Source organism: Pseudorca crassidens, chromosome 1 (genome assembly GCF_039906515.1).
Source record: "Pseudorca crassidens isolate mPseCra1 chromosome 1, mPseCra1.hap1, whole genome shotgun sequence".
NCBI classification, from domain to species: domain Eukaryota; kingdom Metazoa; phylum Chordata; class Mammalia; order Artiodactyla; family Delphinidae; genus Pseudorca; species Pseudorca crassidens.
The window spans coordinates 175,605,221-175,630,821 of record NC_090296.1 but is presented as its reverse complement, the minus strand read 5'-3'; the positions used below and the strand labels follow the sequence as shown (position 1 = coordinate 175,630,821).

At 39.0% G+C, this 25,601-nt stretch overlaps 1 long non-coding RNA gene across 3 annotated transcripts in view; it reads left to right on the top strand.

Moving 5' to 3' along the window:
- The first annotated feature begins 16,076 nt into the window (after positions 1-16,076).
- Positions 16,077-25,601, top strand: part of LOC137204473 (uncharacterized) — a 52,522-nt gene continuing 42,997 nt past the window's right edge. The window contains exons 1-3 of one of the 3 annotated variants that reach the window (XR_010933664.1): positions 16,100-16,192; positions 16,604-16,749; positions 20,147-20,276. This is a non-coding gene — a long non-coding RNA (uncharacterized lncRNA). Of the gene's footprint in view, positions 16,193-16,603; positions 16,750-20,146; positions 20,277-25,601 lie in introns of all 3 variants that reach the window. The other 2 variants (XR_010933672.1, XR_010933649.1) reach the window with 2 other exon arrangements.

The following is a 25,601-nucleotide window of genomic DNA, read 5'->3' as shown; positions in this document are numbered from 1 at the left end:
TATTGAATAACGATATGAAAAAATGCAAGAGCCCCAAAAAAGCAGATGCCCAGTGAATAGTAGAGTCATCAAAAATTCAAAGGGAGGCACGATTCCAGCAAACTGGAGAGGTCCGGGAATGTTTATGGCTTCGGAGACTGAGTTGGCTGGATGAGGATGAAAAGCAGGGAGGACACTGCAGACGATGCAGGAAAGGGGGCTGAGCAGGAGAGAGAATACGGGTAGAGAAGGGGAAATAAGGTAAGAATGAGGGTAGCTGGGGTCAGGCTATAAGAGGCGTCCAATGTCAGGGCGTTTGCCTTTAGCCAATGGGGAGCCTGAGCGGACACCAAAAGTGGCTTTCTGGTGTCACTGAAAGACCACGGGCTTCAGAGTCAAAGGTCATCAACCCCAGATACCACGGTGTGACCTCAGGCAAGTCACTTCATCTTTCTACCCTTCAGTTTCTGTAAAATGGAAATTAAAATTAAAGTATTCACCTTGTAAGGTATTTTCTAGATAAGAGATCATTTACATGCAGCATAGAACAATGTACTTGGAATGTGGTAGCTTTCCAATAAACAACAGCTATCTTTATCCTAGTTTTAAGAAATTTGTGCAATGATGTTTCCATTGCCTAAAATAGTTTTGATCTTGCTTATAATTTCCCTCAGGCAGAGATTTGTATTAATTGCCAAAGATAATGCTACATTATTTTTCTCTAAACATGAATTGATTTTTTTCTAATAAATGTATAATAATTTGTTCATAATCCCATTGTTCTAATATTAACATTTTGGTGAGTTTTCTTTGATTGGTTTTTCCCCGAGTGTGATATTCTTTTATTTACCATGATCATGATATATATCTATATATATAGAGAGAAAGATATAGATATATCTCCATTATTTTTTATTTATGTGTTACTTTTGCTAAACAATATTACAAAGATTGATCATTTATTTTACCAGACTCTATTCCAATACTTTTAATCTGTTTTCCAAAAGTAAAGTTTCACTCACAAGTTAGAGATTTTTCCATATTAATGCAGAAAACACTTTAAAAAAAATTCGATTAAAGTCCAATTCATTGTTCTATTCCTGAAAGGAAATTTCTAGACTAACAAGGTACAATTCCTGCCCTCACCCTCACAGAGCTTCCTAGGGCAGAAAATATAAGGTTATAAATGGTATAAAATGATGCACCACAGGATCTGAATGCAATTTCAGTGGGTGTCCAAAGCTATTTTTGCCCCACGTTGCACACTTTTGGATGTCTTGCAGGAAGCATCCCTGGGTTTTCTTAAGTGAGGGTTCCTACTCAACTGGATGGATAAATCCACGTGAATACGTGACCAGTGTTACCTTACTCTAGAGTCTTTCTTCGCCCAGGAGAAAATGTGTGCACTTCTCCACTCATCCACTTCGTCTGTCATTTCTGGTCATTCAAGTGAACATCCTGCGAAAGAAAGCAAGGCTTTGAAAACAGAACAGAGTTCTTTTTTGGGGGATATACCACGTTGACAGAAATATACTCCAGAGAAATTGAATGAAGCTTTTTTTGGTTCCTGGCACAGCTTCTTTAGTGCATCAGTAAGTGAAAAATGAGCAGGAAAACTCCTGACAGTAGAACGGGGGCGAGGAGAGCCTTCGCCTCCAAGCCAGTGATTAGATTCTACTGTACAAACAGGGAACCGTCTATGAACTCCTCACCTTTGAAAGGTAAACACCGAGAAGGAAATACTCCTCCCACGTGCTTTGAAGCATTCACCTTGTAAAAGGAAAAAGGACCTCTTTAAAGAGTTCTTCATGCAGAGAGAAGAGGAAGTCCTTTGAAGTCCAGGATAATTTTGGGTCACCACGAAACCAACTGTGCTTCTATCTACAAGCCATCCTGACCTTTGGGACCCACGACAATAGAACCACAACCGGGTTATTTCTTTGCCAGTGTGAGCGAAACCAGAAAATAAAAATCTCCAGGAAAGATGCAAAAACTATAACCACCCAAGAGGCAGCTCTCTATACCCTCTCCCAGCTCCCTCTCATTCCTTAGCTAAAAAATAAACTATCCACCGTGGAGAGAGTAATCAATACATCGAGATTTTTTTTCTCATATAAAAAAATTATTATATGGTAGAAAAGATACACCTTTGTGGATTTAAGGGCTCTAGATAATATAACATGTCTTGGCTTTCGATTAATTAAGTCCTCAAAGTCAGGACCCGACCCAAGAGTTAAGTACCCCTCTGATTTAAATTTAAATAGTAAATTAAATAACCTATTGAAAGATCTCTAGGAAGAGCTCCGTAAAGACAGCTGGAAAATTCCTGGGAGGATGGACCACTTGGGAAATCTTCTATTGATCCTTCTATTTGTCCAAATGGTTCTCAGGACCAGAGCCCCAAAGCCTACGTAGCTAATTCAATCTTTGATACTATCTCTCCTTCAGAGATTCTAAGCCACAGTGTATGGTCACCTTTCCTTTGCCCACTCACAGCAAGGAGAAGAGCGTCTTAAACCATCTCAAAGATCTATGCATGGGTTTAGATGCTTTGCACCAGAAACTGTGAAACAGAAATTTTAGAGAAATGGAAAAGCTAAATATTTGTATTTTAATTTCACATAATTATACAGCTACTGCTGTTGCTAGAAAGGGTAAGTTTTATTTTGACAAAGTATCCGTGTGGCCCCCAGTCCTCTCCAGCTTCTGAATGTCTGTGGCACTGCCAGTGGCTTTGTTGCCACTGAGATAAGGGGGACAAGGTCATGGAATTATTTGCCTCAGTGGCCAGAAAGCTTTGACTTGTGTGAAGTGATTATCAACACACAGTGCATCTCCTCATCCTGGCTAGGAGTCACCCAGTGTCCCGGGGATGGCAATAAAATGGGCAAATAGAACCAAATTAGACATGACATTTTTTTATCATACCATAGGGGCTTAGGACTTTATAAAGTCTATGATCATTCAATAAGTATCGTCTCTATTTTTAAAAATACCAAGCACTGTATGTAAATAAGTCAGGAGATATATGTAGCCTCTTGCTTGAGGACTTCAGAGAAAAATTCTCAAAACCTTCCTTAATGGTCAGTATGGCTTCAAATGATGTGGGTCACTTTTCTTATATCCTATTTCTAGGGAGAGTAGCCTAAATCCATACAAGGTGGTTACAGGACACATAAAAGTACATACTTTAGTTAGCAGAGAGGACTTAGATCATTCCATCTCAAGATGTTGTTCAGGTTGTAGATATAAATAGGTTCAAGAAGAGGTTTTTTTTTTTAACAAATTCCACAAATATTTGGGATTGATTATATGCCAGGCACTATCTTTTCACTCGTGGAAATTACAGATTAGGAATTCAGCTGAAAATATGGATGATCGATTCATAAAGGTTTACACAAGTGACGTGAGAAATACTCCATGATATTTTCTGAGACTTTGAGAATAATAGAGGGATTTAATGAAGAGGCTATTGCTCAAAATACTGACAGTGTGAGAGATGGAATACCAGCTAAATGGAGTAATGGTTTAGTCCTACGTGACATTTTTATTAGTCTGTTTTATCTGTTACATCCGATTGTATTCCTACTGTTATGAATTTAAATCTTTATTTCTCACCTTTATATAGTGTCTTCTCTCATCTGAGCCCCATAACATCTTTGGGGATAGCTATGTATACCCACATTTTACAAATGAGGGAACTGAGTCTCATAAATGCATAATAATTTTCTCAGAGTAAAAGTAGCTAATAATTTGTAGAAATAAAACTTTAGTCCAGTTAATCCAAATTCAAATCCTATCAATTCTCCTTTACATGCATTCTCCAAATGACAGATAGATCATATTCCAATACTTTGTTTTGGAATTTAAATCTGAATTTAATCTCTACAGAAACAATATTATAAATGACAGCTAAGTCCCTGTTTAGTTCAGGAAATTTATCCTGTACATTTATACAATTTATCCTGTAAAATGAAAATGAATCATTGTAAGCTTGTTAGGCAGAATTCTGGGATCTGGAAATAAGAGACTTGTGATGACAGCCCTTCAAACTACCAGAGGTATTTGCATTTTTACAAAAGATACTTAGTATGCCAGAATAAAGCTGTAATTGGTGAAATTACATGTAATATTTCAGAAGGAGGTGGAAAGCAAACAGCTGGTGTGGGGAGAAGACAGTTTAGGGCTTACTTAGAAATCTACCACCAAGGTCACTTCCACTTAAGATACTCCTGATTTTTTGTAGCTTCTTTCCTCCCACCACTTAAAAAAAAAAAGTTAATTGCAAAATATAACACATATATGGAAAACACACAAAATACAAACATACAACTCAAGGAATTACCATAAACTGAAAAAACGTGTAAACTCTTTTTAATTTGTTGCTAACTGCTGTGAGTTTCCCTCTAAATCCCAGTTGGCTCCATCTCACAAACTTATCTTGAGTTTTCATTTGAATTCAATTCAAAACATCTATCTTCTTTTTGATTACTCCATCGACTTGGAGGACAATCTTAAGTAGATCTATCTTGCTGTTTTATCCCCACTTTTGTCTGAAAATATGTTTTACTCCTGAAAGATATTTTCAGAGGGTATAGATGCCTGGGTTGCCAGTTATATTTTTTTCAGCACTTTAAATATATCATTCTATTGTCTTTCGGGGTTTTTTTCTATTGAGAACTCAGTTGTGAATCTAATTGTTATTCTTTTAAAGGCAACCTGTCTCCTTTTTGTCCCCTCTGGCTGCGACTGGCTGTAAGATTTTTATGATATACCTAAGTGAGGTTTTCCTTTCAGTTATCTTACTTGAAGTTCATAGGGCTTCTTGAATCTGCATCATGATCCTTTTTATCTTTTTTCAGCTGTATCTTACCACTATTTAACCTAAAAATAAGTTGCTATTAAAACCATATATGATCATCTTCAGATACTTTAGTTTGAGTCTAGAATTTTTATTTGAATTCTTGCTACATTTCCCAGTTTTCTATCAAAGTTCTCAATTATCTTTTATCTCTTTGAACAAAGAAGGTAAAGCTCCACTAACGTCTACCTTTCAACACTCCAGGATCTACAGCACCCACGGTTTATTTCTGTTATCTGATGCCTCTGCTGGTTTTCCTTCATGTTGTCTTATCTCCTCATGTTCGGATTGTTCTAGAAAAAACTTAAGACCAAGATTGATGTCATCTTCCTCCAGAAAGGATCTATTTGTTCAAGTCTGAAAGATGCCCAGAAGCACTAATACTCCAGGAAACTCTTAATCTGGTATTGTGGACTGAGATGGTACAAAGCTGAGCTTCTCTGATTATAGAACCTACTCTTGATTCATCCATATTCCCAGGATGCAGCCCTCAGGATCTTCACTAGTGTAAGAGTTGTTCACAGGTGACCATATCTGTTCATCAATTCCTGTTTCTGAGCCTCGCAAGACTGTCAAAAGTGTTACTTGCTCCCTTGATATTTGGGAGAGAAAGAAGGGAAAACAGTAGGGTTAAAAACAACCCCCAATATTGAGGTTATTACCCTAAATTTTCATCCTCTCCCAAATCCTGGCTTAGTAATCCATCTCCTATTTCTCTCTCCAGTGCATTCAAGCAGACTTTTAAAACTGTTTTTTTCCAACTAGCAGGGGCTTGGTTTGAACTATTTATCATTAGCAGAACAAAAAAATAACCCTTTTCGTACTTGCCTTTGTCTTTTTTTTTTCAGTTGCTGCTGTGGCAATGGAGACTAAGAACATTGGCAAACTAAGTTTGCGGCTGGGAGTGAACAACTGTAGGAATACAGTATCATTTATAATTTGAATGTGTGCTGTTTGGAACCTTCCCAAATAATTGAAGTCAGAGTTACTTCTTACTTTATCTTAATTTAAATAAAATAGGTCAACCCAAGCTCAAGATTGCTCTTTCTCAAATCCCAGTGACTCCTCTGAGAGACCTATTGAGCCCTTCCTTAAATGACTTAACATTGTATTTTAATTGTATTGTGTCTATAAGTACTTACTCTTTGAGTAATTTTCAAGGTACTCTAGGAGTGAGACTATATCCTAAAATTTTGTTCTATCTCCTTCTGGTACTTAAGACCATCCATGTTATTAAAACGATAGGCACTCTTTTAAAAGTTCACTGAATGAGGCTTGAATACCCTCCCTGGCTCTCGGGAAGAATCCCAAGCTGACTCTGTTGCCTTTCAAGATCTACATGTCTGCCAGCCCCACCCTCTTCACCTCCATCACAGACCTGCTTCCCCAGTACCTAGCAGCAGAGAGTCTCTGTTCAAATCCTACTGAACTGCCATGCCATGAGTCCCCAAACTCACTACATCCTCACAGCTTATCTTTGTAAATTTGATTCCCTCTGCCTAGAATCCCTTTCTGTCTGTCCTACTCTTTCTCTTCCTATCACTTTCCCTAACACCTACGAATTCCAGCTCAGCCATGAGAACTCAGTTTAGACACTACCTCCTCTGGGAAGCTTCCCTGATTTATTGGAGTAAATGCCTATTGTAGGTGTTCCGTCTTACTCACCCCTATTACACTGCTTCCAGCACTGTATTATAATAATCTCTTTATCCGTATGTCTCCTGCGCTTGACTATAAATTTCTCAAGGGGCTTATAAATTCATTGTTGGTATATTTATTGCTTTCTCAGGTCCTAGATTCTCAAAAAACATTGAGTAAGTGACTCAATAGAGTAATAGATGGAATGAATTAATATAGGCTGAATTAATAGTCAATTGTTGAAAATTACGCAAATGACAGATTGTAACAATATATGAACCAATGTTTTAGAATATGTTGTCGGACCTCAACTGGCCATGATTTTTTTTTAAATGTATACATGTCAAGGAAAATACTTGAAGAAGAGAAAAAGGTAAATGCAAGTCCATTTTTAAAAGAAGGAGAAAGAAATATTGGTCAGCTTAAAACACAGTGCCAGGGAAGTTACTAAGATAAATCACCAAAATGATCAATTTGCAATCACCTAGGAGAACATAACGGACTGGGTAGCAACCACCATGGCTTTTAGAGGAACAAATCATGGCAGACCAATTTAATTTCCTTCTGTGATAGAGTGACAGGCCTTGTAGATAAAAAGGATGCAATAGATGTAATCTCTCTAGACTTGTGTAAGCCTTTGATTCTGTCCTACCTGACATTCTCATCAACAAACTGGGGAGATCTAATCTAAACCACACAACTATTCAGTGGGTGCACAGCTGACTGGACAGAGGCATCCAGAAAACGTTCGTCAGTGGCTTAACATTAACCCAGAGAACAGTATTAGCAATAAGCCTTGCTGTGGGACCCGGGATCATTTGAAATTTTTACAGTTAAAATGAAAGGTAAAATTATAAATGTAGACAGGTAAAATTATAAATATAGGCATGTGTGTAACAAAGAATATGTTTACACAGGAACTTCTGCAAATGTATGTGGAGTGAAAAGAACGTTTCTGCATAGAATTACTTGGCATAGAACACATGGATCAGCAAAGAAATAAATACTTTGCGAGTGACCTATCTTCAAGCTAAAGAGATTGCTTTAGATATGAATTATAGTCCCAAATCTGTTACAGTAACCGCAGGTGTTATAACCCTACCACCACCACTGCTTAAATTACTTTCCCAAGTGAAATCTCTGCTAATCAGTACCCTGACGTCTGCTTCTATCATCTGTTTGTTCTGTGTCTCCGTGGACTGCTGGTTCCATCTTTTATTCCTTTTCTCAGATTCCACAGCTGTTGAAACGATCATTTCAGCCCAATCGTTCTTCTTCTTGTTCTGTCTCATGATATCTGACCACTTGGTCTAGCCATGTTTTCCTCCCTTGCCCAATAACTGGAAGGTGCAGGTAAATGAAATACAGGGAGTGGAAACTCATGGTAATAAAGAAGATTGGGAACAACACTGAAAGATGAGGTGATCATCAGAGTCATCTAGGATTTTTTTTAAAGGACAGTTTCAGTTGGTTTGGGGGTGGGTCCTGAAAAGTGATGGTTGAGAGAGTGGGCTAGATGGAGTGGGCAACTGAAAAGAATGAGCAGAAAATAGAATAATGTTAGGAATCCTGTTTTTGAATTAAGACAAGAACTGGCCAGCCACCATCATCAAAAAGATAAGCAATAACAAACAGTGGCATGGAAGTGGAGAAAAGGGAACGCTTGTGTATTGTTGGTGGGAATGTAAATTGGTGCAGCCACTATGGGAAACAGTATGGAGGTTCCTCAAAAAAATTAAAAACAGAACTACCCTATGATCCAGCAATTCCACTTCTGGGAATATATCCGAAGGATACAAAAACATTAACTTGAAAAGGTATCTGCACCCCTGTGTTCATAGTAGCACTATTTACAATAGCCAAGATTAGGAAACAGTCTAAGTGTCCATCCTTGGATGAATGGATAAAGAAGTTGTGATATATACACATACAATGGAATTTTATTTAGTCATAATTGGGGGACAGATGACCTTCACACCTAGTCCCCAAATTCCTGTTCATTGCACATAAATTGAAATTATCTTGTCAAAATTGATTCTATTGAGCAGAGTTCTCTGTGCTATTTATTGAATTTGGTGAGTCTTGTTCTTTCTTCTTCCCTCCCACTCCCCCTTTTTAAAAAATTACTTTGCTTAAAAAAATAAAATTAAAAGGATTTTACACATTTTCAGAGTTGACAGAAGTGTCCATTTTGTTTCCAATACCCCTAACAAGAATAAGCTTTTAAAAACTTAAGAAGGAACATGATTAAGATCTTTCTTGTCTTGGTACAAGTTTCTCTGATATTGAAGTTTCCAAAATCTTGGATACAAACAGATTTCCTGAGTAGGGAGTTTCCACATCCTGTCCTCTGGTGGCCTTTCTGCCTGGATAAGACTACACCAACATTCAGAGAGGACAGTCCTTTAGGGGAGCGTGAAAGGCCTCCCAGCAGCTGTACTGCCACTATTTTTATGCAAACTCATGGACTAGAGATAAGGAGAGGTCTGCTCTCCTCTCTGGGGAAAGAATCTTCACTCTAAAATGGCCAATTAGATTGAACGTCCCTTCTGGAAAGAACAAACTAACAACTAAATGGAATTTATATTATGTAAAGAAGAACAAGTTAGATTTTGTTGAAGATAACTTCGGAATTCATTTATAGGACTCTTTCTTCCTGGAAATAGTTGAGCAAGACTCCAGAAGTAAATATTTCAGGTACTGATAGAACATAAGACCCGAAATAGAGAATTGAGGTTTTATTGAGAAAGTACAAGCCAAAAATATTTTTAAAGCACTCTGTCCTAGATATCTGATCAATATCTCAGTTGGTAGCATGACAGGAGAAAAAGGGGGTGGGTGGGTAATTCATTCAGATCTTCAATTTGCTTTGTACATATAGATTACAGTAGATGGTCCTAATTGTACTTGTGATAGGCTTAGTCATTTGTGAGTTACAACATTTCACCCACATACTTTACGTTAATGAATTGTCACACTATTCCTATAAAGATACTAAAAGTGATATTATCACTTCTAGTATCATCAACACAAGGTCACCTAATTGAATATTGGGTGAACTGTACCTAAACCCAGGCCTGTGCTTCCTAAGAGAGAGCTCTCCTATATCGTAACAGTTTTTATAACTGTTGATATATGTTGAATATAAGTTCTCTGTAAAGGTTGTAAGTATCATTCTCATGAGGCTGCCTTGTAAATCCTAAATATGCATTGGTAATGAATTTGATATTTATATGCTCTTAACAATATAAATTTGAGGGTGTGGGAAAAAAATGGCTCTCTGTCCTTCAATTAGATGACTCAACAAACCCATGGCTGGTAAAGTCTGAGCAAGTGAAGCCTGGAGATGGTGAAAAGGTGAGATGGGGCCTGAGGAGTTATGTAGATAAAGCCAGTGATCTGGAATTACTACCTATGAATTAACCTGCTCTGGAGAAAGAATTATGTTTCAAGTTGTAAAATATGGTGACAGTTTTACTCAAAGTGGCCTTTAAGTATTCCAGTTGAATTCAATTCACTTTATAGACCTGAATTAATTCATTTTAAACACAGTCCACAATAAAGTGTTATTGTACCATTTTGCTCCAAGGAAAACTGAGTTTCAAAAAAGGTAAGTAGATTAAAATATAATGTAAAGAATTGGATTTTAAAATGTATGAATCATAGTTATTAATTGGTAACAGTATTCAAAAGACAGAAGAAAAGTTTAACTCTTGGCTTAAACTTTGGTTAAGGACACAAAGAAATTCTAACCTCAAAATATAACTAAGGAAAATATCTAATGAGGTTTCTTTTTCTTCACTTTATAAAAGAGGGGGGCACCTAACTTGGAGAAGAAAGAGGAAATAGCAGATATTGATGACAAAGAATAGATGAAGAAAAGAGATGGTAAAGCAATGTTCGTGGTCACCCTTGTATTTCACACATTCAAAATTGAGCAGAAAAATCTCAGTTAAAGACAGGAAGTTAAAAACCTACCATCACCTTTGAATGCACTTTGATATTTTAAATTTCTTCTCCACCCCTGACATCCTCCCTGGTGCTTCCTTGGAATGCTGACCACACTGGTAAAGATTGGAGGCATCTACTGATTGCAAACTCAGCTCATTGCTTGGACCCAAACAGAAAACAGAGCATTGGAGTGGTGAGAGGTACCAGACAAAGGTGTTATAAAAATGCAAGTGTATTATACTGATGAGAAGGGAGGAAACAAGAAACTGGTGAAAGGAAAAACTGAACAGAGCTCAGACTCTTGATAGAAGGGAGAAAAAATGTTAAGCAGGAGACTGCATGGAGGATGCTGTCAGTATTTTAAAGATTAAAGAAAAATAAAATTAAGGATATGAACTTGCAACTAGTAGATAAACAAGTTCTGGAGCTCTAATGCGCAACAAGACAATACAGTAACTATAAACTTCACCGTTGCTAAGAGAAGAAATCTTAATTGTTCTCACCACAAAAAAAAGAAATGATAGGTGATGGAGGTGTTAGCTAATGCTAAGGTGGTAATCATGTTGCAATACATAAATGTACCAAACCAACATACCATACACCTTAACTTACACAATGTTGTTGTATGTCAATTATGTCTCAATTTTAAAAAAGAAGGAACATCATTTGGTCAAGAATCAATGAGGTTGTGAGAATGAGGCAGGAATGCCTTAACAAAACACTCATAATCACTAACAAGAATTTACTCAATGTCCAGCTCTGCACTGAGCCTTTTCCATGCGTTACCTCCATTCAATCTTCACCAGAAGCCCATGTTTTTACAGCTTTGGTGCTGAGGAAAAAGAGGCCCAGAAGCATCACACAGCTATCCCAGAAGCACACAGCCACTCAACAGAAAACCCCTTCTGGAGGAAAAGGAGTAAAAATAGATAATAAGCATAGCTAAAGTTTATTGAACGCTATTATGTGCCAAGCATCATTCTAAGCATTTGATTGGTCTTATCTCATTTAGGACAACAACATGATGAGGCAGCCACTATTTTATCAATGGAGAGACTGAGGCACAGAGAGGGTGAGTTGCCCATGGTCTCCCAGCTGATGTACAGCTGAACCAGGGTTTACCCTGACTGAAGGCCCTTCAAATAGTTTTCGCTATAATACCAACCTCACAGACCTGTGAGTATCTCAATGATTTGACATATGTAAAATGTTTAGAAATGTGCCTAGCACATAATAAGCATTGAATAAATATTAACTAATTGTATTATTATGAGTAAGATCATACTCTGCTGCCTCTTCAAAATGCAGAATACAAAGCCGGTGATGAATAAAACCAGGACAAATCAATGTTCTAGAAAAAATTCATTAGAAGAGAATGGGCAACATCTATAAAAAAGTGGAATATTCAAGGATAATGCAATTGAGATGTGAGCACCAGAGGGTTTGAAAGCTCAGGAAAATGTATACAGTATACTGGAACATGAAATTAAAGAGACTGATTGGCCAGGAGGAAACTGAACCAAAAGTTGCTTGGGACAGAGCCTGTGGTTGGAAATCTAGCCCAGGAAGATCAGCTTATGCAAGGATGTTGGGTTTTGAGGAAAGGAAAGCAGTGTAGCATATTCCTAGATCTCCCTTCTTCCCCATACCACAGGCTCCTCCTCATCTTGTCCTCTGAGTTCTCAGGAAAAAGAGACAGGAGACCTTCACTTTTTCCTTACCCTATTGTTACCAAGGAGGAAAATTCAAGCCATCCAGGGCGAAAAACCTAGAGGATGGACAGGAGGGTCAAATCTGTGTGTGCACACCTAGCTGGTCTCCTGCTCAAGTCCATCTTAATAAATGTTGGCCATGATTTATCTTTCCTTTTGAATAATCAGTGTGTATTCCTGGTTTGGATTTTTGCAAGATAAAGGATGGTTGATCTCTCAGCCTAAGAGTCAAAGAGCAGAGAATTCCTATTTGATCTTTTGACCTTGCTTTGTTGTCCAAGATGAAATTGTGTTGACAGGAAAGCTACGATCATGGGCTGGCAAAGCTGTACCTTCACCCCAGCCTCATGCTCAGAAGGACCCTGTGCTTGATTACAGGCTCTGCTGTCGCTGTCTTGAAATCTTAATAATTTTATCTTGGAAGGGGTGTTTTGTAAGTGGCATCCAATGAGACAATGGAGAATATATGTGAGCAGAGGTTTCCTCCATCCCTTGTCACCTCAAACGGTATCAAATTTGTGGCCCATGATGTACGGAATTCAGAGAGACTGAAGGAGAGTACAAGGTAAGCAAGATATGTTGCTAGAATGTGTACGTGTCAAAAAGTAAAATAAAAACAGTAAGCTACATACGCATATGTGAGTGATGACATATTCATTATGTAATTTGGTGCATACTGGTCAAATGTTCTTATACTTGCACTGAAAGCTGGCATTGAACAATATAAAGATGAATGGTAAAATTCATGCTAATAGTTTAAATTTTTTATGTTTTCTTTACCTAGAATGACATTAAATAGCAAATAACAACACGACCAGTGGAGAGAGAGAGTCTGTAGAAGAAAGGGAAAAAGCTTTATATTTTATGCCTTTAATGACACTTTTTTCCTGATTTTTGAACGAGGCTCTTCGTGTTTATTTTGCACTGGATCTGCCCAGTAGCAGCCCTAGTTGACAACTTGCACGTGCCCGAGAGCGAGAGGGTTTCTGAGGCATCCCCCTTTCTTTTTTTTTTCTTTTTTTTTTTTACTATACGTGGGCCTCTCACTGTTGTGGCCTCTCCCGTTGCGGAGCACAGGCTACGGACGCGCAGGCCCAGCGGCCATGGCTCACGGGCCTAGCTGCTCCGCGGCATGTGGGATCTTCCCGGACCGGGGCACGAACCCGTGTCGCCTACATCGGCAGGCGGACTCTCAACCACTGCGCCACCAGGGAAGCCCCCCCCTTTCTTGTTTGAGTTCACTCCCATGTGTCCTGAGTCACACTCAGCCCAGGGAACTCCTGGTGTGTTTGGGAAAGCAAGACCAATTATCCTCCCACTGCTTTGAAGCAACTGGATCCATCATACCTGTTACTTCATTCCCTACACCTCCCTCACCTTGGCTGGACTAAATCACCTTCCTCTGTATTCCGGGAGTCCTCAGTGAGCTTCACTACATCACTTCTTATTCGACGTTGGCTTGGTTCCTGCATTTTCCCTTCCTCACTGGACCATTAGTAGCTCTTGGATGATGAAGTCGAGGAACTGGTGTCATTCATCTTGTCACGTCCAGACCCTGAACATGGGGCCTTGCAGACGGCAGCCGATCACCGACATCAGTAAACTAATTTACATCTCGTCCTCCCAATGCCCACCTGCTCACCCACCTGCATGCACTTCCCCCAACATATATAATAAAATCTATTCTCCCTTAGTCCCTAATTGTAGAGGAGAGAACTATATTCTTGTCTTTTCCGTATTCTGTTGAACTAAATACAAGGGCAAATAATTTGATTCTACCTAAGAAACATGTCCTAGCAACAAACAACAAACCCCTTCTTCCTTCCCATGACACTTCTCAGTCTATCATGCCACTTATGTCAGAGGGAAATGGAAGACATAAATGACAGTATAGACTTCTACAGACCAGATTCCTAGATTGGCTTCTAGCAAATGCCTCTAGCCAAAGCACTCAAGTTTTCTGAGCCTCAGTTTCCTCCTTGTGTTAAATACATGTGATAATACTACCCCGCAGAGAGCGCATGGCGTTTCTATAATATTAGCCAATATTTTTTAGATTCATAATGAGTAACTGATATGTATTGCTATTCCTGTCTTCAAGGAGTTTATTAGTTTCCAAATCAGTGTTGCATCCTTTGACTGTCTAGTTAAGAGCACATAAAGACTAGAGAAGGCTGTTCCTTGAAGCGGCTAAGCGCTATGACTATCCACCTTGTTTCTCTTATTGAGAAGATTTCATGGAAGAGCTGGAGCCTGAAATAAGTAGTTCTAGTCTATGATGAGAAGTAAAGGGTGGACATTCAAGGCTGGGAGGAAGATGTAGGCAAAGTATGCACATGACAGTGTTCTTATTCACAGTTAAACCAATCTATGTGCGTAGAGTGGGCGGTGGGCAAAAGGGTGGGTAACCCAAGAGCATTTTGTGTTGGATGCTGGCCTAGACTGCTCCAGGCTCCTATTGCTTTGAAGCTGTACGAATCAGTCACTCCTAAGCCTTGGCCAATGACTACTGCTCAATGTGCATATGAGTCAATAGAGAAATTGGCATATATTTACTTAGAATCTGTGGTCTGCATCTGAACATAGGATATTTATAGGTAGGGACTGCATTTTCTTATTTATTGCATTTTTAAAAAATTCTATGTTTCCCTTCTAACAGGCCAAGAGCTGCTTGCCTGATTACATCAAGGAGTGGTAAGCATCAGCGTCCAGCGGCGCTCCTGAGACCCTGATGGCCAGGTACTCACTGTCTCTTAAAATTCTACTTCTCAGAGGAAGGCATTTCGGGGAAGAATCCTTTATTCCTCAATATTTAGTGAGCATCTACTTTGAGGCAGAAGGATCATAAGTCCATGTCCTGCCCTTAAGAAAACTCAGTCTTTCATAGAATATCAGCCCAAGGTACCAATTTACAGTTCTTTCCTCCTCTAAGGGGAGGATGGGCTTCTTACACTCAGCCTTTGGATTCATGTTGCAAACTGTGTGAAATTAATATTTTAAGCTGTGTGTGTGTGTGTGTGTGTGTGTGTGTGTGTTCATGAGAGCTGATGAGAGAAGAAGGAGCAGAGATTGGGAAGAGATAAGGTGACAGTGACCGTTAATGAGTCAGCAGCTGGTGGTGGCAATACCTTCAAGAACTGGATACAGAAGCAGATGCTATTTTTAGGTTACACTTTCTTTTATTGCCAACTCTTTGCAGAAAAGCATCCATTTTTCTTCACGAACCGTGGGCCTTCTTTTCAGGCTTTTGTCTTCCTTATCTGTAAGTCATCTCTGGAACAACAAATATTTAAGACTCATCTCAAAATGTTTTCCAAGATCTCACTTCGCTGTGATTGGTCTGCTCCTTATTTTATCAGTTATTTATTTGGTTTTCTTTCTTAGCCCTCTCCAGGACAGCTCTAAGAAGGACAGAGTATTCCTGAAGGCCTTTTTTGGCCATATGAAGAGAAACTTCTTGACAGACTCTGTTCTGTGTACACTCACCATTCCTATAATGGAATGCCAGCTATGTTGCCTGGAGCGACCTGACACATGCAACAATATGCGTATTCACTGGAATATGAAACAGTTCTACAGCCCAGGCTTTGTGGTCTCTTGATCCCAAGAACTTAGAATCTACCTCCATCCCTCTCCCCACATCACCCTCTACTCCCGGAAAATGCATTTTAGAGCGCATTTTGTGGCAAGATTTATGACAATTATCGCCCAAATCCGTAATTAGCAAGTGGTAACAGATAAGCAGATACATCCACTTATAGTGACATCTCTGACAGATTGACATCCCCCCCCCCAACCCCTTGAAAAACACCTGAAGGCTTCTCCTTTTCAGTGTGACCCTGCTCAAACACAGGGCCGGCAAGCCTCGTCTCGTGCTCGTGGAGGGGGGAGGGGGCTATAAAAGCGACATGTTCTCACAAGCATGGCAGAGCCCATGCATAAACCATTTGGCTTTGCAATTAAAAACAGGTTTGGCTTCCCTCTGCATCAATAAGGCAACGTCAAAGCAACATTCATCCCGAAAATGTTCCCTTGTGAATTCAAATGAACTGTGAGTCTTGGGTTTCTCTTTGTTTTCATGTGCATGCCTTGAGAGTGAATTTTTGGGAGGGTTCGGTGTGTTTTGGTCCGGGGCGATGAGTGGATATGTATGCGTTGAATCACTGCTACCAGATTGGTCTCGGTGACACTTTCCATTTTGTGTCCTTGTCTACGACGTGGTTCGCATTTCGGATTCATTCCGTCAGGCTTATGACTACAGGTTAATTAGTTCTCCAAGTCCGACCCTTTTGCCTTGGGAAATGATCGCTTATTCTAAAGATCTGCCTGAGGAATTGACTCTCACAGACTGGACCTGAGTTTCAAAGATACTGAAAAATATAAATAGGTTTACTACTAGGAAGGGTAGTAAAGTTGGCTACAATGATGCCAAATTATATCTTTATCGTTGTCTTTCTCGTAGGATGCATTAAACTATTAGATCCCACGATGTTGGGAGAAATAACTGCTTTGCAGCTAAAATCCTTCCCCTCACCGTACAATGAAGAGCTTAGAAGGATCCTATGAAAGTCAATCCCAGCTGCAGTGAAATCACCCAATTTCTACAAGGTAGTTTGATTCAATTTTCCTTTTTGTCATTCTTTTCCCCGTTCGATTGAATGGAAAGAAAGAAATTGAAACATTATTTCAATGTTAACTGTTAAAAGGTAAGTTCCAAAGTTCTGCCACAGAAGAAATTGAAGAATAGTCAGACCTGAATCACTAGTCATGAGGCAAAAACTGTCAGAGTCCAGGCCACACTGACATGAAGAGGTCTTCGCAATAGAACAGGTCACCAGCACTCAGGCCCATCCCCTGATGTACAAGGAAAGTTCTGTAAAAGGTCACGTATTAGGAATGTCAATTTTTCAATAATAATGGTGATGATCAGTATTAATTAAAAGAGGAACAGACAAAAAAGAAAAATTCATCTCAGTGCGGTATCCTGGATCTAAAAGTCATCATAGAAGGATTCTGTCCCTATTTAATTTTAAAAAGTCTCACCAAACCTCACGTAAGAAATTTTACTTTATTCATGTTTCTTTGGATGAAATGATCTTATCTCACACTATTCCCCCAAAAGTTGTTCAAAAGAGAGTAATTACTAAAATATAGATTGACTTTTTATTGCATCATTTCAAATCCGTAACTTGAGGCAAATATAAAACAGTTTTTACAATGTGTGAAGTAAAAATATTATCAGCACGAAGTAAATAAATATATACTAATTTACATGACAGCACGTGTAGTAGCACTGAAAAATTCAAAAGTTTGTTTAACCTGTTTTGTCATATATTGTACCTTTATATAAGAATATGGATGCAGGCACATAATTTGATATTTCTCAAAAATATATGTCTTGCTTGCTTTTGATCTGTGCAGTCAGAGAAAGTACATTTTTCTAAATATGAATTTTTATTTTTGCCTTGAGAAAGGAAATCAGTTCCCTCAGTTAACAAGTTATTAAGCATAAATAAACATTTTCCGTTTTCACTCATTCTAGGTATTGGGTATTTTTCAGTGACTTGGTCTCCCATTTGCTGGACTATGTGTTTTATAACCTTATACAGAAAAGGCAAAGCAGAAGGAACAACTTTAAGTTCAGTTCCACGAGGGCAGAAAGAAATTCAACTCTAAATGTCAAAAGCAGCACTACGGTTTTGTTTTAAAAACTCATACACATAAAAATAAAGTAAAAATATATACGCATGATAAAAATAATTTAGCAGATCTTTATGTAACTTGAGTCTTCCCCTCCCTTTGTCAAAATATGGCTTCTTATTGAAAACATTGTTTAATGAGCAAGGAACCGATTAATTTAAATATTGATTGGAGGGGGGAGAAAGTCTATGCTTTTTATAAGCGTATAAAGCTTATAAAACAGAAGCTACTTTACATGAGTCTATTCTTTATTAATTCGGCCTTAATAGCTTTATTTCCTTACGGTTATGTATCTGAAGTGTTGTCAAAGAGAAAAAGGTACAAAGGGGGTTATTAGGTCTTTAAACTCAACTTTTCAAATGCCCAGTAAATGATGCAATTAAGCGATTAGCGGATGTTTTGAGTTAGAGAAGGGTTAAATAATGACATATTCGGAACTCATTTGGAACTGTGATAATTAGTTTTTGCGAGAGCTCCAGCGGGCCAAAGGTAAGGGATTGCTTCTAGAAGTGGGTTGAAGAATCAGAAAGTTATTAATGAAAAGTCTTAGATCTTAATCACGAGCTTACATTTCAGTAAATTAAACACCCTCCACGCAAAGAAAAGATGTATACAAATCATTATATCATTATACTAATTTGTCATGCGCCTGCACAGAAAAATCCCAGTGCCCAATTTATTCTCAGCAACTAGAATTCCATAGTCATTTCTAAAAAGTTTTGAAAAGTTTGTTGTTGTTTCATTTTGTTTTTTGAAGTCATGCAGTCCTTCTTATGACTTGGAGAATTTACTTTCCCAGGTTTACCATAAACCGTATTTCTGAGGAGGCTTTCTGTATGGAAACAAAATGACATTAAAGCACCTGCATGTTGGAACCACATTACTTCGACAACTTATATAACCCCAAACAGGAAGAAACAGGCAAGGCCTCCTGTTTTCTCCCTGTGGTTTAGAGCCAGGAAAAAAGTGAAACGCTGTCTCTCCTCGTTGCATCTTTGGTTACACATCTCCTGCAAAAACATGGCTGAGAGCACAGACTTCGAACATGGGTGTGTTTTGGAAGTCGCTAGTAAAAATGATTTTAAAACACGCAGAAACTGACAAGCTCTGAGAAAATGCTTATTAAAGACTCATAAAATTGTGAAAATTGAGAAGAAAACAGCCAGTCAACTTTTTCTGTGCGCTTTAAGGAAGTCGGTTTAATCTCCTCTCCACGTGGGCTTGGCTGTGGTGAACTTAGGCAGGAAAAACAAGCTTGGCCACGATTTCACAATAGAGGGCTAAGGAGAGAGAAACAGCAGCTCAGTATAGGTCACCCAGGAAGGCAGAGCCATTTCTATTCTTCACCGTAGTAATTCTAGATTTTCACAAGGGATTAAAAATTATGCAAACAAATCTCCCAGTGTCCATGCTTTTGATGATAAACTAAGCATAATAGTATCAAATAAAATTTAAAATCACCATTGAGTCTGTTTCTGCCAAGATGTCTGGACCACGAGGCAAATGACTGAGGGAATTTGGTCATTTTAACATCCAGTCTGGGACTGTTTCGACTATAGTAACTGTAGGCAGAATCAGTTGTGTGGTTGTATAGTTCCTGATGCTGTCAGTGGATATCCTTCCAAGAACTTATGGTTTTGCAAAGATCAAAAGGAAAGAATATTTTCCCCAATTTTATGACACGTGTAGAATGTTTAATTTTTTTATTTAAAAATTATTTTAAGCTAACTCAATTAATCAGCTAAATTCTGTGCGACTATCTCATTTCTGAGGATATAAGGACTCTGGTCTTTACTCAGTAGCACTGTTTTAAAACCTGCTTAAGCCTAAGAACCTCCTAGGATGCTTTTTAAAAATATATATTCCTGAGCACTGCCCTTAGACCTATGGAATCAAAATCTCTAAAGAAAACTCCTAAGCATAGGCATTTTTTAAGGTTTCCCAGGTGATGCTTATGTTGGGCAAGTTTGGGAAACCCAGCTTAATTTCAATAGATTTCATATTGAAAAACAAAATGTCCAGGAAGAATAGAGAGAGGAATCTGTACCATAGCACCCCCAAAACACGGTGATCCCTTTCCTTAGAAACCTTCTGAGGTCTGGTATATAGGTTTAGAGAACCAGTAGTTGGCGTCCAATTTGAATATACTCAAACATACATACAGCAATATTTTTAAAAATTATCTCAAAAGCTTTAGGGAGGTAGATAGGATCAAAATTTTCAAACGTAGCAGTCAAAAAATTGTTCAATAATGTGAAATGAAAGAGAAAAATTATTCAACACCTAACGGTATCTAATTATCCAGGAGCTCCTTGGCATTTTCTTAGAATCCATCCCAATGCAGTGAATTTAATATGTCATAAAGATGTGAACCTAAGAAGACTATGTCTTTGTGCAGCTATCCGGGTAGACATGCAAGAATACAACTTCTAAAGGTAAAAGCTGGTAATTTACTTTGAGTAAGATGGATTCGTGCAGTCACAAAAACATAGTGCTTTCTCTTCTTCTGTGCTGAAAATAATATTCATTTTGAAGCCACAAAATGTCAATAAATATAGTAACATGAAAGTTGCGTTAGTTTTACCTTTTGATTGAGAAAACTGCACCCAACTTCCCCACACACCTCAATGGTTAATAACTCTGAGTTTTTATAGAGAATATGAAGTCATCCAGGCCGCCTATGTACTAGTTTAAAAAACAAACAAGTGGGGGAAAAAAAAAGCGTTAGTTCAGTTGGGCCAGTTGATTCAAACTCTGTGTAATACAAGCTGCTCTAATGTAATAGAGGAGGTTTATTCCCATCCCCTGTCTCCACCAAGTACACCTAAAGTTGAAGTAGTGGGGTGGAGATAAACAAGCTTTTATCGCATCATGCAATTACTATTCTAAATATTTTTCCCAGCGTATTCTTCTGAATAAGTTGCTACTACCACTAATCATCATAAAACTCTGTTTTCTGCACCAAAAAGATAATAATATTAAATAAATCAGTGACTTCATATCACCTTATTACGAAGAAAGAAATTGAGGCACAGTTGGCCGACTTGCACATGCCCACGGGTGCTGGAAAAGGTTGTATAGGATCAGTGAGGCTGGTGGATAGCCCGGAAAGACCCAGTAGCCATCAGGGAGAGAAGAGTAATGACTATAATTATTAGTTTTATCTGTATATCCAATTAAATAATTGTCATTTCCATAAAACTGCACAAGTGAAAAGCCATAATGAATAATTTAATGCGAAAGTAACAAAATGAAATTTCCACCTCCAGAAATTTTAGTGACTTTGACTGCAGTGGCAATCGGTGCCACAGATCTTTGCTTGCCCTTTCACTTAGCTTAAATGCCTCTAGGGGATCCTAATAGCTAGATGATATGTTTGCTTTGGAATCAGATACCTGGAACGGTTAGCAGATGACCTGAACACTCGGTGATAAATTCAACCTTGTCTGTTTGCTTATTCGTTAGCTCTGTGTTTGATTGAACATTCCCACTCAAAGATTGGCTTTAAAATTAAAAGCTAGAGTCTGAAAAATTGTCCGGATGGTGTGCATAGGTTGAAGTCAAGGGTAGTATCTTAATTCTGTTTCCAAAAAGAGATAAAAAGAAGCTGTAGTTGCCTCTCTAGCTTTTTTCTTTCCCTCTAGACAGAAAGAATACTTGAAGACCTCCAGAGAGCCTCAGTGTGAGAATAAGGTTTAACCCTCCAGCTATGTCTGCCTCTGTCTCATTTCCCCGGATTCGGCTGCAGGAGAGTGGGAAGCAGGTCAGACAGGAGCCCAAGGAGCTTAGTCTTCATCTGCTCACACTTCCCAATCCCCACCCCGACCAGGCCACTGGTGTGAGCCAGGCAATGTTGTAAAAGCCAGCGAGAATTTATAGGCAAGAGCGTAATTTCTCCTGGACTCCCAAGTAAAACAAACTGGGAATTGCTCCGACTGTAAACAGTGCTGTCTACGGAGACATCACATCACTAGGACGAGAGAAGTTTGACTCAAACGGGGGACCCAGCATCTCACACCACTAGGAGAGAGGAGGGTTGAATCAGACTCAGCATCTCATCCTCCTTTTGTGGAGAACAGAAAAGTCCAGTAAGTGGCAACCATGCAGCCCCCAGAAAAGAACTCCATCCTGAGTTCAAACCCACACAAAAAAGGTCTAAATGTACCATCACTCAAGCATCAAACCCCATTGAGGACTGATCATTGTATGTAGGTGATTGCCAGGAGTACAAAAATCAGTATAAGGTACCACCCATCCTTCAAGGTGTTTAAAATCTCCATGAGCAGATGAGATTTCAAATGAGACTTTGAGAAAGACTCACCAAAAAAAGTGACACATGAAAGGTCTACAATTTAAGTGTAACTAAAATGATAAGTACATCCTGCAGGATTCTGAGAAAAGTGAGATCACAGGCTCCTGAGATCGCTGGGAAAGAAAGAAATCATAGCTTGTGAGCATTTGAAGATCTGAAGGACTTTGGAGGTGGGACAATAATTATTTCTGATGTTAAGAATTTACCCAGCATCTTATTGCTCCTGACTCTCCTTAATTCATTTAAAATACTCTCTAACCAATGAAAAGCTTTCGAGATGAGGTCATCACCATAGAGGAAGTGGCAACAGAAACAAACATTAAAAGGTGTTTATTTTTCCTTTTGTTGGGTTTTTAATTTGTTTAGTTTGATTTACTCCTTTCCTGTAAAAATGTTTGGGGATGAATTTGCTGACTTCTATCTGAAGCATAAGGCGGGGGTGTTTAAGAAATCTCTGAGCACACTGAATAATTATGCTCTGTTTTTCTTTGTATACCATTCCCATATTACCGTAATGGTAGTTCTAACAAGTCAGTGCAGATTCGCAAAAACAAAGCTAATGAAGAAGTGAAGACTACATTCGACCTGTCATTTTTTTTTAAACTTCCTTTGTTATGTCTAGCCATTTTAGCCCAAACTTTCTGCACAATTCGACGCTTGTTATAACACTGATTTAATGTGTTCCGACAATTTATCCACCATACGTTTTTCACAATTCGGTGCTGACAGGAATGTCTCTTTAATCCTGCAGCAGATAGAAACCTATGCTTTTGGAGCTGCCTACAATGCATGGGTTACCAAGGTCGTTTCTGCGGCCTTCACCAATGCAGGAGAGCAGACTTCCCATGATAAAAACAGTAACAAGAGAAAAGGAGGGACAAAGCAGTGAAGGATGGAGAGAGAAAGAGAGGGTGAGGGAGAGGGCGGGAAGGAGGAAGGAAAGAAAAAGAGAGAAAGAGAGAGAGAGAAAAGAACAATAAGCACGTATTGTTTCAGAGCTCTGTCTTGGCTTGTCCCAGAGCTCTTTCCCTTCACTGAAATAATAGTGCAATAAAGTTAGAACACCAGTTACTTCACAAGCTTCCCACCCACACAACCTTGCCACTCAAATGCCTTGCTCATTTTTCTTGTTACATTATGATGGTCGGTCTCTGAGTTAAGTCTCCATTTGACTAACCTATTGCCATAGGTTACTAGTTGGTCAACCTCCATCCCACTGAACAAAAGCAATGAAATGGCTCTGACCACTCCGGTGGCTTTCACTGCTCTCCCAGGCTCCGCCAGACAAGCCAGCTGATTGGCTCTCTGAGACTGAGGGGCCCTCTAGGACCATGAACACTTTTTCTTTAGTCCTTGGATAATGAAAGTGCTGCTTGAGATATGTTCTCAATTTAGCATTCCATCTCTTAAGACATGTATGAAAATATATGTTATTTTTTTCCTTCTTCACATTTACATTTGGAAGCAGGACATTCCAGTAACTTGTAAAGAAATGAGGAACCAAAACTGTGACTGAAAATAAAAATAGTAATAACTGACCTTAATATTTTGCTTACTATATGTCAAGCACAGTTCTGAGAATCTCGCCCAGATGGACTTGTCATAAATCCATAAGCTGGGTGCTATAATTACTCCCATTTTATAGAACAGTACATTAAGGCACAGAAAAGTTTATTGTTTTGCCCAAGGTCACACAGCAGGTAAGTGGCAAAGTCAGAATTGGGATCCAGGCAGCTTGATTCCAGCTCTACATTCTTAATTCCTATTGTTCCACTGAAAACAATACAGGAGCATTGCTTAATAAAGTCCCATTCAGTCAACACACTTGTAAAATCTGGTCCAGGTAAAAACTGTAAATACAAAGAGTTATGGAAAAGGTGGCAGATTGAGTTGAGGAGTGATTTCCCAAAATCCATAATTAAAGTCTGCGAATCTAAATTCATGGATCGAATTTTGTACATCTGAAGCCACCTATGAATAACTATGCTATATATCCAAGAAGTATGGAGAGCCCCAGTTTCCTCATCCACGTCATGGAAATAGCTACCCTGCCTTGTAGGGTTGTTGTGAGGATTAAGATAATGGTGTAAAACTCCTGGCACAGAGGCCGATACAGGATAGATGATGGATAAGGGGAAGCTACTATTTATAACTGTTATTGGGTATTTTCCCTGTCTTCCTTACTATCAGATCTATCTTGCACTTAGATGTCTACGCTCACTTCAGGAAGGAAATCCAAGTTCCCACTCACCCATCAAAACAAACCACGATGCTATGACATGATACCTTGAACAGAACTCCAGATGAGAAATAGCAAATGCATAAACTAATACTCCCTGGACGTAATCATCAGCTTTCAAAGGAAGTATTTATGGGTGATGGTGAAAGTTGTTTTAGAAAGATCTGTTAGAGCAGATACAAAGATGGAAACTCGGATAGGCACGCTCATTGAAAGAAGAAAGTTACAGCCATGTAGCTATAATTAGATAAGGCCCATCCAAATACATTTACGATTCAGTAACCTAAGTCCGTGTGTCTTGAGAACGTTGAGAGCACATTTTACTGTGTATTCTTCCTCTCATCCTCTCTCACCTCCTGCCCCCCCGCCCCCGTCAGAGAAGGAATGTGGTTACAAGATTTGCATAGACAGAAGCTGGGGGTAGGGCAACCGCTCACTCTCCAGGTGTTTGTCTCATTGCTCTGGCCCTAGTTTCTCTGTGCTGCTCCTGAAACAAAGCTGGAGTTCTGCTCTCCATGATCACAGAGGTCACTGGCTTCCAGGAGCAATCCTAGAGGCTGGTATTTCTCATACCATGGTATGGAGAATGCAAATGGTAAAGGGTTACACCTGACCTAATTCATACATCCTGATTTCTGACTACTACTACCATTTCTAACACTGAGAGCAATGAGTTTCACTGAGCAGTTGTGACCAACATAGAATTAATAGGTAGGGCATACACATGTGTGTCTTTGTCTTTATTTGTGTATTTGTTTGTCTAAATTTGTATGTGTTTGTATATGCATCTGTATATGTATGTGTCTGTATATGCATGTGTCCATCTGTAGGTATGTCAGTGTCTGTCAGAGGATGTATCTATCTGAGGATGTGTCTGTCTATACCTATAGGTCTGTGTAGCTCTTCATAAGTTGTGTCTGTATGTGTCCATGTATGTGGCACAATGTGACTCTGTCCGTGTCTGTATGTTTGTGTGTTGGCATGCTTGAACGGATCTGTGTGTCTGTACATGCATGCGTGTCTGTGGGGCATGCATAGGAGTTATAAGGAAATGAACACAAACGCATTCTAGAAAGCAATGTTTCCTTTTAAGGAACCAGCCCCTGATGCACATTTGAACCGTGTGTTGGGTGCAAATGTCACCTGAACAAGGTAGAAAAAGAGGGGAAAGAAGAGTAAATGGGCCACAAATGAAACAACCAAGGACCG